This window comes from Vicugna pacos, chromosome 27, assembly GCF_048564905.1.
Source record: "Vicugna pacos chromosome 27, VicPac4, whole genome shotgun sequence".
NCBI lineage: Eukaryota > Metazoa > Chordata > Mammalia > Artiodactyla > Camelidae > Vicugna > Vicugna pacos.
In genome coordinates, this window is record NC_133013.1 from 13,185,856 (window position 1) to 13,201,698 (window position 15,843).

At 40.6% G+C, this 15,843-nt stretch overlaps 1 pseudogene; it reads left to right on the top strand.

Annotated features, from left to right (window-relative positions):
* Nucleotides 1-11,338: 11,338 nt before the first annotated feature.
* On the top strand, nt 11,339-12,911 carry LOC116285791 (U6 snRNA-associated Sm-like protein LSm3 pseudogene; annotated as a pseudogene).
* Nucleotides 12,912-15,843: the final 2,932 nt, after the last annotated feature.

Genomic DNA, 15,843 nt, shown 5'->3' on the forward strand with positions numbered 1-15,843 from the left:
GCTAACCTATCGGTGCTCTTTTTCCTCAACTGTAACATGAGACTTGCGAGGATTATTAGGCGGATCAAAAGAATACACATACAGTGCTTAAAGCCGTGCCTATAACAGTAAATATTTCTCAAATGTTCTCTGTTGCTGTTTTATCCTATTCAGTCAGCACTCCAAGTTGCCATTGGCATCCTTCTTTTCAGCCATAAGAACACTGAATCTCGGATTGACCCCATGTCTTAAACTAGGAGTCCCGCTGAATTCATAGGCATTCTGCTTGAATTCACATCCTATGGGCTTCATGCTAGTCTACGCCACTCTTCTCTCTGACTTCACCTTCTGTAAATGAACCCTGGAATACTGTGTTATTTCCAAGTTGGCGAGGAAAACAACAACAAACAAGTTGTATTCAGATTATAATTTTCACCACTGCAACATCTGTCTCACTGGGATGGGTGTGTAGTTATTTTTCTTGTGTCTTGGCAATTTAAATATTTTGTTTGTTTGGAGCACACATTTGCATGCCTTTCCAAAGTAAGGTTAATCGTGGTAAAATCAAACTGTTTGCTGGCCACAGTGTTCAGTACTCCACCTGGATGTCACAGGTGCCATTTCAAAGGGACACTAGCCTGGTATAATTGTTCAGTCCACCCTTCCTGGCAATAATCATAGACATCAGTGTGGCCTTCATCTCTCAATGACCACTTCTAATCTTTAACTTCTCTTCCTTTATTGACCTTTGCCCTCCTGGTTCTATGACATTTGTTCCAGATTTACCCTTTGACTTTCTAGTCCCCGGTGCATGACACGATTCTGGACACAGAAAGTCTGCCGGAGACCCATAGGGCCACCTACCATCATTCCCCTCAGGATGGTTTCCTTTAAATGGATGAACTCAAGCTTCATGTGGCTGATAAACACTGCCCAGAACATGTAAAGATAACAGAATATATTTGTGATATATAAATAGAATGTATCAGAAATACTTCATGCAAAAAAAAAAACAACCATTGTTTCTGTGAGGCTCTGAATGAACAGTTACAAAAATTATATGATGTTCCGTTTATTCCAATTCTATTAATTAGAAAATTGAGGCTCAGAGATTCAGTGCACTTCCAATTACCCACAGATACCACAGTGTGGATGAGGGGACCCCTGTCAGTGTGGCTCCAATTCCCCTTGCTCCCTTCATGGTAGTATTACTCACTAAGGTGGTGGGTTTAACATGGGTCTCATCAGTTTTAAATGTGACCAAGGGTTTGATTTCACAAATTAGGAAAGTGAAAATTCCAAACCCTGTAGGGAATGGTGGAAGGGAGGCACTAATTTCTTTTATTTTAGGAAGATGGTGAGAAAGACTGACTTCTACCACAAAAAATAGAGGTAGAGCCCTAGTTCCTTACTCATCTCTTCTTTTCCCATCAAGAAAAGTTTTATTTTTTTATTGAAGTCATCAATTTACAATATTGTGTTAGTTTTCAGTGTACATCAAAGTGATTCACTTATACATATAGGTGTGTATTCTTTTTCAAATTCTTTTCCAATATGGTTTATTACAGGATATTGATAGTTCTCTGTTCTATACCATATGACCTTGTTGTTTATCTGTTTTATATGTAGTAGTTTATATCTGCTAATCCCAAACTCCTAATTTATCCCTCCTCCATTCCTTTTCATTTGTGTACTTTTTTTTTTTAGATTCCACATGTAAGTGATATTATGTGGTATTTTTCTTTCTCTTTCTGGCTTACTTCAACATTCATGGCAGCACTAGTTACAATAGCCAAGACATGCAAGCAACCTAAATGTCCATCGACAGATGACTCAATAAAGAAGTTATGATATACATATACAATGGAATACTACTCAGCCATAAAAAAGGAATAAAATAATGCCATTTGCAGCAACATGGATGCACCTGGAGATTGTCTAAGTGGAGCAAGCCTTATGCATCTCTTAATATAGCATTGTGCTTACAAGCAAACGTTGCCTCGATGAAATCTAAGAGGGGGATCTGCTGCATCATGCAGGGAGGGCCCCTCTGGGAATTCAGAAGGGCAGAAGGAGCCTAAGATTTGGAACCAGATGCACCTCCTCCTTTATGTCATTGCTGCAAGTCAGTGAACTCCTCTGTTTCCCAATTACTTCATGTGGAAAGAGTGAGTAATACTACTTGCCTCTAAAAACTGATAGATGAATTAAATGAGGTAATATGTAAAGTATCAGCATGAAGAAGTCACTCAGTAGTTTTATTTCTTGTACATGTGATATACCTAGAGTCTTGAAGATGTTGTCAGCAAAGGAACAGTTTGGTCTTCTGACCCAAGACCCTGGACTACCACCTTGCATCAGCCATTAGTATTTGTCAACACTATTGTTATCCGAGGACTTTTTGTGCATCCCACCATCCCCTAACATTTCAGTTTCTGAGCAGTATCAGAATAGACAAGACTTTACCTCCACTTCAAATCCCTATTCTCCCACAAGAAACGCCCACTGTGACAAATTTATTTTTCTTTATTTCTTCTCTACATTACTACATTACTACATGTACAGGCTTAGAGACAACCAGATTTAATGTAGGGTTCCTGTATTGGAAAACCAAGTAAAAGACATGTAAAATACTTTGGGGTTCTTGAACCCAATTGCGACATGTGTGTGTATAGCGAGGGCATGGTTCCCCTTCAACAACAAGCAATTCTCAGACACCAGCAAAAATCCAATTCAATTCTGACACTGTCTACACAAAGGTAGCATCAGATGCCACAGGTTAAGGGCTGAGTCCCACCTGTCTGACCCCACTTCTTTCACTTCAGACACTAGTCTTAAGCCCAGATTGTCACCTGTGATTCTGACCTACCTACTGGCTACAAACTGAAGTTTCCAAGGACCTCCTTATTAGGTTCCATTAATTTGCTGGAGCAACTCACAGAACTCAGAGACACATTTTGCTTACCAGATTAACAGTTTATTAGAAAAGGGTATAACATAGGAACAACCAGGTGGAAGAGATGCATAAGACAAGGTGTGGGGTGAGGGTGTGGAGCTCTCATGCCATCTCCCAGTGCCACTCTCCTTAGCTCTCCAAATCTCCACGTGTTCACCAACCCGGAAGCTCTCTATATCCAGCCCTTTGGGGTTTTTATGAAGGCTCCATTACCTAAGCATGACTGATTCAATCACGGCCATTGGCAGTTAACTCAACCTCCAGCCCCTCTCCCCTCACCCCTCCCTGGAGGTGGTGGGTGGAACTGAGAGCTCAAACCCTCTAATCACATGGTTAGTTTGCCTGGCAACCAGCCCCCATCCTTAGGAGGGATCCAAGCTCTTCAGCATCTCTGCCCCAGAAACAGAGACGAACATCAAATCTATATGTCTTATTAAACATCACAGTGTCATAAAAATGCAAGTGTGTTGAGTGTCCTATGGGTACCAGTTGTTTTGCCAATGATACCATCTAACAGGTATTTTGCCGTCTTTGCCTTAATGTTCTCGGATATCCCACACATTAAGGCCTCCAGATGACAAGCAGAGGTTCCTCTACTTCTTGAAATCCAGACTCCTCACTGAGAGGTCAGAACCAGAACTATTGGCTGCAGTCCACCTTTTATGATGCCTTTGACTTGTGCTGATCTGAGGGAGCCTCCCTAGCTGATGTTGCAGGAGAAAGATTCAGGCTGGAATGGCAGCGCCTTGAGGATAAGAGTTTCCTCCTGCTGCTCTGATTGCCTTCACCTTCCTCATGACCTCCCCGTGCTTGCTTGAGCGTGTCTCCAGGCACATTCTTTTCATCTCAAGTGCAGCTGATTCACTACCTCCATTTTAACATTGCCCTTGACACAAAATTTCAAGGGGAGAAAGCTAAGAAGGTGAATGGGGGAAGGGATGACATGACAAACTACCCAGAGCTGACATTTTGCAGAAAAGGTGCCCCTGGAGGGAAATTTTAGATAGAAATCTATAATCTGGCATCAAAGTGAACATACATCATTTTGCAATTAATTTGGAGAATTGAGCAGAAACATTAACTATTGATTCCAATTAGCTTTGGGGTCTAAAGGAATTGTTTTCTTACTTGAAAATTCCTCAGCTAATGGCCAGAAGTGGAGGAGGTGGGGGAAGCCATGCCTGCAGTATAGAATTACAGGCTCAGAGGATTCCTTCATCTGATTTTGCAGCTGCTCTGTCAACCCATTCAATGGTATTTCTTCACGAAGTGCAAAAGATTCAGGCATCATAAGCCATGTCGCAGCCAAGTCCCATCCAAAGGCCAACATTTTCAAAGTCATTTAGGATTTAATGGCTTTTGCCATTTATAGAAAATTAGCGCATGAGGGTTAGTGATCGTTACAGTTAGATGTTTATGAAACACCCTTTCTTACTTCCTAATCTTAAAACAACCTATATTGGGGAGAAGATCCAGGTATCCGGTGTCTTGAGGGTTGATGTACTTACTTTGTCTCTTTAGTTCCAGGTGTAAAGTTCACTCTGCCCGCTGAGACCACTACAGTTTTACTCACTTATTCCTACAGCCACTCCTTAAGCCCACTGACCTGTTCAAGAGGGTTCTCACCTCCTGTGTAACTAACTGATCAGTTCAAGAGGCTTCTCACCTCCTGTGTAACTGGCCAAGACCCCTGCCCTGAAGGCTGTGCTGCTCGGTGGCCATGTGTGCCCCTCTTCACGATGACACGATTGTATTTATTGTTTCATATCACCCAAGGAGATAAAAGCCAAATTTTCTCAAAAAGGAGTAGGAATCAAACCTATTGCTCAAACTCTTGAACTTACCCCAGGCTGACAAGTTAGCTCTAAGTAAACCCGAGGAGATTTGAAGGGCACCTTTCCTGTTTCCTCAATAAGTACATTTGAGGAGATCACTGTTAGTACTGAGATAGAAACGCGTTCCCAGCAGTGCAAGTGGAGGAAAATGTGTGTGACTCTGTGCTGAAAATCTCTACGCCATATCTAATACGCATATAATATTTTTGCTCTAAGAGACTCAGAGCAATCATTTTATATTGCTGAAAAAAAAAGATACTATGCCCTGTTTCCAATATCATTAAATCCTACACTTGTCACAATTAGGAAAAACAAAACAAAACAAAACACCAAAAACATTTTGTCCCCTGAGAACTCTGAAATAAACCAAAAATAACAGGGTCACTCTGACCAGCTCTGTTTCCCCAAATAATAAACCTCTGAGTATCTCCCATTAACCCAAATTCAATCAATCATATGAATCAGTTCCTCTTTTTTGACTATGAACAGACTAAAACAAATATAATACTCTTGGAAATCTAACTACTTTTACTCTAAATACTTTTTAAAAAAAACTTGGTGATGTAAGATTTTAGTCTTTCCAAAATCTTACTTTCTTGAACACACTGAAAATAAACTCTCTTAAAATTTCTGACTCTGAGGCTCCCTTTTGCAGTGACTTCTGGAGAATCTACTGAGATAAAGTCTACCCGAGTGCAAGCAGGAATAATTTATCCTCTTTCCTCTCAGAGTATTGTTGGATATAAGCCCCAGATTTTATTTAAATAAGTCAAGCATGCTCAGTATTAAGGAATAAGGGACATGCTTCACATGAAGAAATTGTATTTACAAAGTACTCCAGGAAGAGTCGATTAACAGGAGCCCCATGCTTATAAAATCTACACATAGGTGGTAAAGAATGTCGCTCCCTGGCACTCCAACAAAATGAACATGGGGGACCCAGAGAAAAAGGACACCCCTGCACTGAGGGGTCCGCAAGTGTAACCGACAGAAGTTGACGAAATAACCTTCTTGGTTCCTAATCTCAACCAAACTGATGTGGACAGTACAATACTTCTGATACAAAAAAAAAAAAAAAGGAAATGATAAATCCAGAGCTTTTTTAAACGTCCAGATCAAAATTAACTTTTAAGTTTAATATCATATATCCCCAGTTACTGACACAAAAATGTGTAAGCATCAATCAATATTTCTCGTTACACCTGTATTTTTAAAAACTCTTCAAGATTCACGCTATCAAATTAATAATACAAAATTATAAAATTTCTAAGCCACTTTTGTGGTCAAATCCACATGTTGATGGCAGGAAACTGACTGTGAGAAGGGAATGTAGAAGGAAAACACAATACCTGAACTGCTTCCAATATGACTAAGAAATTTATAAACCACAGGTAGGCAAAAAATAAGGCATTTTGTACCTGGGATAAATCAAACATATCAGGGTCACCCTGACTCGATCTGGACCACAGATAATAAAACCTTCACTATTTTCCATGAATCTGAGCTCCTTTACGAAAGCATTTTCATTCCTGATGCTTGCAGTGAGGATGTCTGAGGATACGTCTCGACATTTGTTAACACGATAACCGCGCAAGAAAACTGTTGTGGGTTTTGGTGTTTGCTTTGTTTGTTTTTGCCTTTAACAGATAAGCGTAACTCGGGAACATAATATTTTGGGGTTTTCTCTTTTAATTTTTGATAGCATTTTTCAGTTGCTGAGCCATGCTGTCTGAAATCAGACTCATTTCCTTTAAAATTTTGTCTTCTTTTGACCATACACAGTTATAAGCTCAAGTATTTCTTGAACGACCAATTTAAATGGAACCCCACCAATTAACCACTGTATAAAATAGTTATCTAAAATAATTTTAAATTAGCCTATCTTTCATAATATAAAACTTTCGTTTTTCTAATTAAAAATATGTTGCATGTGCATCTTTAGACAACACAAAATCTTTTTTTATAAAGATCTATAAACCACAACTAGGACAAAAGTCACTGATATATTTATATATATTGTATTGAGATGTATTCAATAGATATATATTAATACATATGGTATATATGTATGCTACATATTTTTATACAGACAATGTATGTGAAGAATATATGTATTTTTTATTTAGCCAATTCAGATTGCTATACACTTAGGCTGTGCCCAAATTTTCCCTGTTACAGATGAGGCTGTTACTAATTCTCACGTATCTGAAAGTTTTCTCCCACTCTTCATTATTTCCTTAGGTTAAATTTCTAGAAATAGACCTACTGAGATAGTATTCACAGAATCAGAGTATTCAAAACACATTGTCAAATTGCCCTGCATAAAGATAAAGGTTGTATCAATTTATGCAATTTATGAAATATTGTGTTTTCCTTATCTTTACATCATAGATACTAAAAACTTAACTTTTTTCCATTTATATGGAATCTGTCTAAATTAATTATTATGACCAAAACTTTCTAATGCTATTATTTGACTGTATTAGAAAAAATTTTAAAACATTTATGTTTGGTTTTATTTATGTCTATTATAAAAGTTTATTATAAAAAGTTATCTTACATTAATTAGTGGTATTAGAACTCAAACATTTGATTGTTTAATATTCAAGATTTAATATTTAAAAAAAACTTATATGAAATTCTAACATATTTACCAGAAAAAAGTTATACCTACTACTAAGTACATTAAGTCATTGTGACCATCATTTAAGGAAGCAATTATCTTTAGAAATTGACATTTTAATCAAAGCCTCATGTGTGAGAATTTGCAAGTTATTTTTTCCTACTGTGTAGACCAATCACCACTTGAGTTTTAGCTCTGACATATATATTAAGCCATGTATATATTCTATGCATAAATACACAAATCACAGTCACAGCAATACCAAGTCAATGCCGAGTTTCAGTTCTCTAGGGACGTAACTTTGTAGTTGGAGTCCATTTTGGGCTAAAGGTCATACGAGTGATGGGATCGAGCAATAAATATTAACTCAATTTCCTGGTCGCCCCTCTTGTGCTAAAGACCTGTTGATAACTGGTCAACCCAGAGGCACCTTGGCTCTAATATTCCTGTAAGGCACGGTGCCTGTTCACTCATCTCACACTAACACGCACAAGCCACGTTTAAAATAAACCAGATGTGGAGTGCATGGCTGGGAGCCGTGGGCAGAGAATGCACATTCTGGAGGTTTGCTTAATGGGGTGTCTCACAGTTTCAGACGGGGTGATTAATTTCCTCACGGCTCTAGGTAATACACCATGAAATGCTACGAAGCTGGATGGTTTTCTTTCTCTGCAATCCTTGTCCACACGTTTTATAAAATACAACTTTAATTTAAAAAAACATGGTGGCATGACAGCTGTGGTCAGTAAGTTATCCACGTGGTAGACAGGTCATTCAGATTCTACGCTGGGCGTTGAGTGTGGACCAGGCTGGGCACAGTGTCAGTCAGTGGGCTCACTGGGATGTGTGGCAGGATGAACAGCGCGTGGTTCCCTTGCTTAAAGGACTGGCACTTTGATTTCTTTCAAAGTTCCTGAAGTGGTTTCCTAAAAGTGCAAATTAAGTGTCCAACTGAAATGTGAGAAGAACCCCAGAGACACATTGAAAGCCTAGATTAAAGTAGTCATATTTGACTTATAGACGCCTGACACTGATTAACAGAAAAACAAATAGAGCGTAAGCGCTGAGAAACCAACCTGCTGCACCTGTCACGAACAGGGCAGTCCGGTTTTGGAAAAAATAAGGAGATGTGCTCCTAATTGATAGGATTTTTGGAAAAAAGATTTACTTGTATTCTTTTTAAAAATCTTTCTCCTTTTTAAAAAATGTTTATTCTATGGCAGGTTCTCTGTTAAGAATACATGATTTCCTTCTAGGTTTGGGAGAGCTCTTTGCTCTTGGAAAGGGATCCGTAAATAATGTTTCTTGCATTTGAAGATAGTTTCTATCCTTGCTTCCCAGCTACAGGGCTTCCCATCTACAGGGTTCCCATCTGGAACTGTCTCTCTCTCTCTCTCTCTCTCTCACACACACACACACACAGGCATATGCACACGAACACACATAGACACTCAGTCCTTTATCATTACTTGACGTTGACTTAGAAAGTATAGATATATGGTTGACTCTTACACATTCTACAAGAGAAGCTGAGTAAGATTTTTCTTAAGTTTATTGCTGGTGGGGAGGGTATATCTCAGTGGTAGAGTGCATGCCTAGTATGCACGAGGTCCTGGGTTCGATCTCCAGTACCTCCATTAAAAAAAATAATAAATAAGCATAATTACCACCACCACCCCCCAAAGTTTATTGTTAACCCCAGGGTTATTCAAGGTTTTCAGGTTAGGCTGTTCATGATCAAGTGTAGGCTCTGATGATACCAACGATGCTTCCAGATGCAGCCTACAAGCTTTTTCAGGCTTGACCCTCATCAGCTGGCAGATGGGACACCTCCATGCCCACATCTGTGGTTCCTCAGACACTCCTCTCCTTGTCCTGGAGCAGTCAGTCTAGAAAGCCCTTATTCCCTCTGCTCAGATGCTGCGGTGAGGTTCACCCTTCTCAGGAACCCCAGATATACTCCCAAAAGCACAGCTCATGGCACCAAGTCATCTGACCCTTGACAAGTCCCAAACTCCCAGGCATAAATGAAGGCATCTTTATCACTGTGGCCTATTCTGGGAATAGCCAACATTTCAGCAAGTCCACAGGGTGGAATGGCCCAGCAAGTTGCAGGGAGGGCACCTGTAGAGGGAGGTGGGACCAGACCATGGTGTACCGAGGTGAGGAACCAGAGAAGGGATGAGCACATTTAAATTTGTGAGTGAGGCTGTCATCTCTGTTCGGGACTTGCCAAGAGTAAGCTGGTGACCTAACCACCCAGAGAAACTTCATTATTTGACTATTTGTTCCTAGTGGGATATTTCCTAAAAACTGATTTTAAATAAAGAGTCTTGACATGTTTTCAGAAAACATTGGTGGTGGTAGCGTTTATATCACAATTTCGAGACCGTGGTGTGTGTCTCTTTGGACAGAACAGATGAGAGATGATGTCAGTTTCATTGATCAGTGGGATTGTCAGTGTGAGTGACAGTGGCATATTGGTGAGTTTAAGATTGCTGGTGGTTCTGAATGTGAATTGGCAATATCCATCAGTATGAACCCATCAAGAATTTTATTTTAAAAGCATCTCATAGCTCAGTTCACTGAAAAACAACAGAAAGCTACGACCGACCCCATAGCAAAAGGTATTCAGCTCTTCAAATGCAGTCTCTTAACTAAAAAACCAGGGCTCCTAGGATGAACAACTGATTAAGAATAACCAAACATAAGAGGCGTACACACACACACACACACACACAATATTAGAAAGAGAAAGGAGACATGATTACAGGTATAAAAGATATTTTTAAAATACCATGAAAGAATATTCTTAATGTACGCCCATAATATTTTAGTAAATTATACTTTACCAGAATTCACTCTAATTTAAAAATAAAACCTTGAATAGACTGAAAAATACATTTCATGCCGTCAAAGCTCAGCCATTCAATTCAAAACGATCAGGATATACTTTAAAATGTGGATAATTAACCAACACATGGTAAGATGACAGGTGGGTTTTATATGCTTCTCTTTGCTTAGAGGCATTTTTAAATATATATTATAAAATTTTTCTAACTTATTATAAGTATAATGTCAAGAATAAGTAAATCACAGTAATAGAAGTAATTTTTAATTTAATTTAATTTTTATTATATTTTTAAATTGAAGAGTAGTTGATTTACATTGTAGTGTTAGTTTCTCATGTACAGCAAAGTGATTCAGTTATAACATCTCTATCTATTGTCTTTCAGATTCTTTTTCATTACAGGTTATTAGAAAATTTTGAATAGTTTCTTGTGCAATACAGTAAGTCCTTGTTTTTTTTTAAATCTATTTTATATATGGAAGTAATTTTTAAAGATTTTTTTTAATTTAATTTTGTTCCTTGTCTGTTCTTAGCTTATATTACTGTACCTCTATGGTTCTGCTCACAACAGCCTATCCAATGAGAAAGACAATTATTTGTTTCTCCTGGAAACTCAACCACATTTAAACTTCTGTCTGGCAAGACTGTCCCACTTCATCCGGTGGGTCCCGTGTCTCCACCTGTCTTAGGTGTTGAGAACACCATCCTGCCCGTCTCCCAGTTCACACCTTACGAGGCAGCAATCACCCCACTAACCCTGGAGAAGGTGACTCTCCCCCTCTGTTCTTCATTTGCTGTGGGACCTTAGTCCAGTTCCTCGGTTGCCCAAACCTGTTTCTTCATTTTCAGAAAGAGACAGCAACCTCTCATGAAGATGGGGCTTCTGTAAAGCAACGAGTGTCTTTCCTGGTACAAAGTGGATACTGACTATACTCATGGCTAATTTCATTCTTGGCTTCAAAGAAGCACAACACAGCGTGCAGCACAGCCACCCTGACCAACTGTGAGCTGAGCAGAGTGTCACAGGGACACTTAAAATGAAGACTGTTGAGAAATACCAAAGCTGGAGGACATAGATTTTTTTTCTTATCACAATGGCAGAACTTCTTTCCCACTGTTGTGGGCCAGAAGAGCACGGAGCACCACCCAGCGTGAGTATGTGCACTCACATGTGCACGTGTACGTGTGCACGTGTGCATATGCACATTTTTACCCCAGCATCACTCTCCCTCGTCAAAGCTGCTTCCACACTTCCCCTCATCTTTCATCCTGCATCAGGGGAAAAGTTGGGAAGCCAATGATAAGAAAAATTTACCTGCATTAGAAACATTTGATCCATCACAACATCAGCAAAAATAAAACAAGGCCAGCCCACTGCACGCTCTCTCCCTGGAGCCCCAGACAATCTGAGTGTGGCAACAAAGCTTGATGAAAAATTGACAGCATGCCACCTCGTTATGATTGCTCAGAGAAAGCATCCCTTTCATAATAATCGTATTAGGACAAGAGAGTGGATTTTTTGTCTCTCCTTTGTGAGGAGCGATTTATTTTTATGGATAGTAAAAGGAAATAAATTTTCCTGAAATGGTTCCTTGGTGGATCGGGGTCCACGCAGCTCATTCTGCATTTATAGATAAGCAAAAGGTCAATTGAATGTTACGTCTTCTATGGTGAGGCAGTTAGACGCCACACCACGTGGTGTGGGGAGGGAGCTAGCTGGCAAATTCAAACTGCTCTTCTACTTTTTTTCAGAGACGGGTTTGAGGGGGGATTTCTGTGCCAGCAGCTGTCAGGGGAAGCACCTATCAATCACCTGTCACAAGGCATTTGTTTTGGTGGTGGGATTTAATATTCTGTAGGAGATTAGGATGTATTGCTTTTGTCACTGTGGAATATACACAGATGATTTTTCAGGTACGGGTTTGACAGATTCCAACGGAGTGGCATATGTGTCTCTGATTAATGATTCCTTCTGTGTTCCTGAGGCCACTGCAACGGTTCATTAAACTATAAAAGCAGGGACCTGTTTGGAGATTGGGAGAGAATCTGGGTCCAGAGCCTGTGCTGGGAGAGACATAGGGTTTCAAACTCAATTCCTCTCCAGACACACGCAGTGTAAAATTGCAATCAGCTCTCATTTGGAAGTGCCCTTGCTTTCCTCACAACATTTCTCATTTATTCAACAAAGATTTCATCAGTGGGCACCATGCACAAGCTTCTACATACCAGACCCAGAGAGGACCCTGCCCTAAAATGTTTAATTGCTAATAGAGACAGGAAGGAGGATTAATTCAGAGAGCATTGATAGCGTCTTCTGTATGCTAACTCACTAGCTATTGAAAACCTAGGGGCACAGGGGTTGAAACACGGCAGGCGACGTGGACAAGCCACAAAGTACCAACACCGCAGGAGAGCCCCTGGACCCCAGCAGGCTCAGCCTGGATGAGCGAGTCTATGAGAAAATGAGAAACAACTGAAAGAGGCAGGTTACATGATGATCAACATTTAAATGTGATATCAGGAGATGTGGAAGACTCTGTGACAACTAGAGGAATTGATGAAGAAACATATGAAGAGACCTGTAAATCAACAAAACGGAATATTCCAATGCTCTCTGTCTGGTGAGATGGCACTGTGCTAGTCGCCCTGCCATGGAGTGTTGGCTGAAACAAAGAATTTATCCTGTGTGGAAAATAGGAGAATTTCTATGATGGCCCCTTTAAATGGAGAAGATATTCAAGAGAGATACCTGTGTCCATTTTGATAGTAAGAAATGACCAAGAATTCTTCCATTCCTGAAAGAAGTTGATTTTCAGATAACTCACAAATTCTTAAGCTAAATGGCATTTTAATTTTTCTCCAACCCTTCCAGTAAATGTGATCACCAAAATGCAGCACTCAGAAAGAGAGATAGAGAAAGAAAGAAAGAAAGAAAGAAAGAAAGAAAGAAAGAAAGAAAGAAAGAGAGAGAAAGAAAGAGAGAAGGAAAGAGAGAAAGAAAAGAAAGAAAGAAAGAAAGAAAGAAAGAAAGAAAGAAAGAAAGAAAGAAAGAAAGAAAGAAAGAAAGAAAGAGAGGAAGGAAGGAAGAGAGGAAGGAAGGAAGAAAGAAAGAAAGAGAGAGAGAGAAAGAAAGAAAGAAAGAAAGGCAGGAAGGAAAGAAAAGAAAAGAAAAAGAAAGAAAAGAGAAAAAGAAAAAGAAAAGAAAACCTAATAAACAAAGAAGCAAGAGAGTCATCAATATTTAGTGAGAAACTGCAATTGTCCAGACAATATATTAAGCATCTAATCAAGATTTTTTCTCAATTTCATTCTTGTCAATATTCTTATCTCTTTCTTTTTGTTTTTTTTCCCCCTCCAGGTAAGAAACCTGGGACTCAAAGACATCTTGGTAATATAATGCGATATCAAAATTCAAACTCACATAATCGGGTTACCGCTGAGTGAGAAAGAAGGGGATGGGGTGTGGGCCGGAGGTGGGCATGCGCAGAAACGGCTTCTTCCAGGAAGTGGACAGGAACTGACTGGGAAGAGGAACAGCATCGAATAGCAAACCTTAGGTGGGCTCTGAGGACAAGGCAAAGGTGAAGCTGCTCTGGGTGGACAACAGCGACCCTCTCTGCGCCCAGCCTTTGTTTTTCTTAATGCAGAAAAGCAGCTAGTGAGAGCAAGCACTTCTCTCCTCGCCTAGACCCAGGCCAGTGGAGCGACCCTGGACAGGGGACAAATATGCTGACCACTGTGCTGACCACTCCCTTCTGAGCTCTCTCTTCGTGGTGGCCTCTGTGTCTGTCGCTTCCCTCACTGTGATCTTTTTTCCTGCTTCTCCTTCCTCTCCCCTTTGGGGTCTCCAAGCCCAAGTTCAGGTGCAGCCCGCTGACTCAGCGACCTCCAGCATCGCCTCCATTCATCTCCACCAAGGTGACCTCCAACCCTCTCTTCCTGCTTGACCTCTTGCTCCTGACTTTCTGAAATGTCAGTTCTGACTCTGAGTCACTCCTGGGAGCCCTCTTTCGTACACATTCCTGTTTCTCCAGTTTAGTTCAAGTTCGAATTCCATCCCACCTGGACCATGGTGGTCCCTTAATAGCCCTTCATTTCTGGTTCCTTCTTAAAGACCATGCTAAGTATGGCAAAACCGTGTTCATATGCATCTGTCTTATTATTCTGTGAGCTCTTACAGATGATCCCCGGTGTGGTTCCTCTCTGCACCCCAAGTGTCTATCCCTCGCTAAGCTCTCAGTGACCCTTGGGGGATGAACAGCTTCTCCTATGCCCTGCTATCTGTCCTGCACACAGATGTAAATTCAACCACCTTTATAGACAGAATAAAGCTTAAATTCCATAGCCTTCCATCCGAAGCCACTCACAAGCTGGCCCTGGTTAACCCTTCCAGTCCAGTCTCTAACCACTCTTCAAAAGTAACTCAAGATTCCAGAAAATTCTGCTTCTCCACTTGCCCAGCATACCTGTGCTTTCTTGCCTGCCTTCATTCTGTCCTCTCCTCCTCTCTTCCTAATTAAACCTACCCATTTTACAAAGCAAAATCAGAATCCCACCTCACCTACCAACCTTTCTAGATTTCCCTAGCCTTGTCATGACTTCCTTTTGGAACTAGATTGGCATTTAAGGTCTAAAACACTTTCCCCAACTGCCTTTTCCTATGAGGCATCCTCTGTGGGACTCAGACTCTACTTGACTGTACACTGTGAGGACCAGGGCCCTGGACCTGATGGCATTTGCACATGTGATGTGCTCTGCACATGCAGGATGCTGAAGGAAGCTGTCATGGTATTATCACCTCCCAGAACTTACATAGGGTAATTCTTCAGAATGAAATCAGATTGCAATCATTATTCAACGTGCACACACAATGCAAGTCAACTCAGAGCCCACAAACCAAGCCCTCGCAAGGCTTCTTCCAAGGTGGCCGTGTCTGCACGGACATGTACCTGCTCTGACTAGCGAATGGGCTGAGTATGTGACATTTCAGGTTCCACTGGGGACTGCGGTTCAGTTACATCATTTGATACCTGTAACTGGGAGCTACTTCTTCTTTTTGAATGACTTTTGGGGAAAAGAATAAAAACCAGCCTTCTTGTAATCAGAAGGTCTTGCTGAGCATATGGCTCACTCTTCATTTATGTCATCCCACTTCATGTGAAAACTTATTTTATAATTCTGATACATTGCGGTCCAGTGAGGAAATGGCGTATGCCAGAATCTGCTGCCTGATGGATGGTGCATTGACTTTCTCAGCTTAATGAAATGTCTGCCTGCAGAGATTACTGCTGAAACTTGAAATCCTACCAACCTGCTTCGCATACTTCCTGCACCTGAATGGCCAGGCTGAAATGCCTCCAAAGAAAGAAGGCTGTTGTTGTGAAAAGAGGTTGCATTACCTGCCCGTCCAGTGGAATGAATTTTCATTGTGCTGAAAATCTTAAACTGAGCAAGACGCTGGGATCCTTGTATAGGGAGGAAGGTGATTGGAAAGTTCCACTGACTTTGCAAACGAATCCTGTCCCCTTCTTACCTGTCTTAAAAAGAAATGCAGGAATTATGAGAGAGCATGGGATTTCAGTCTCGGCCTCTTTGCTTT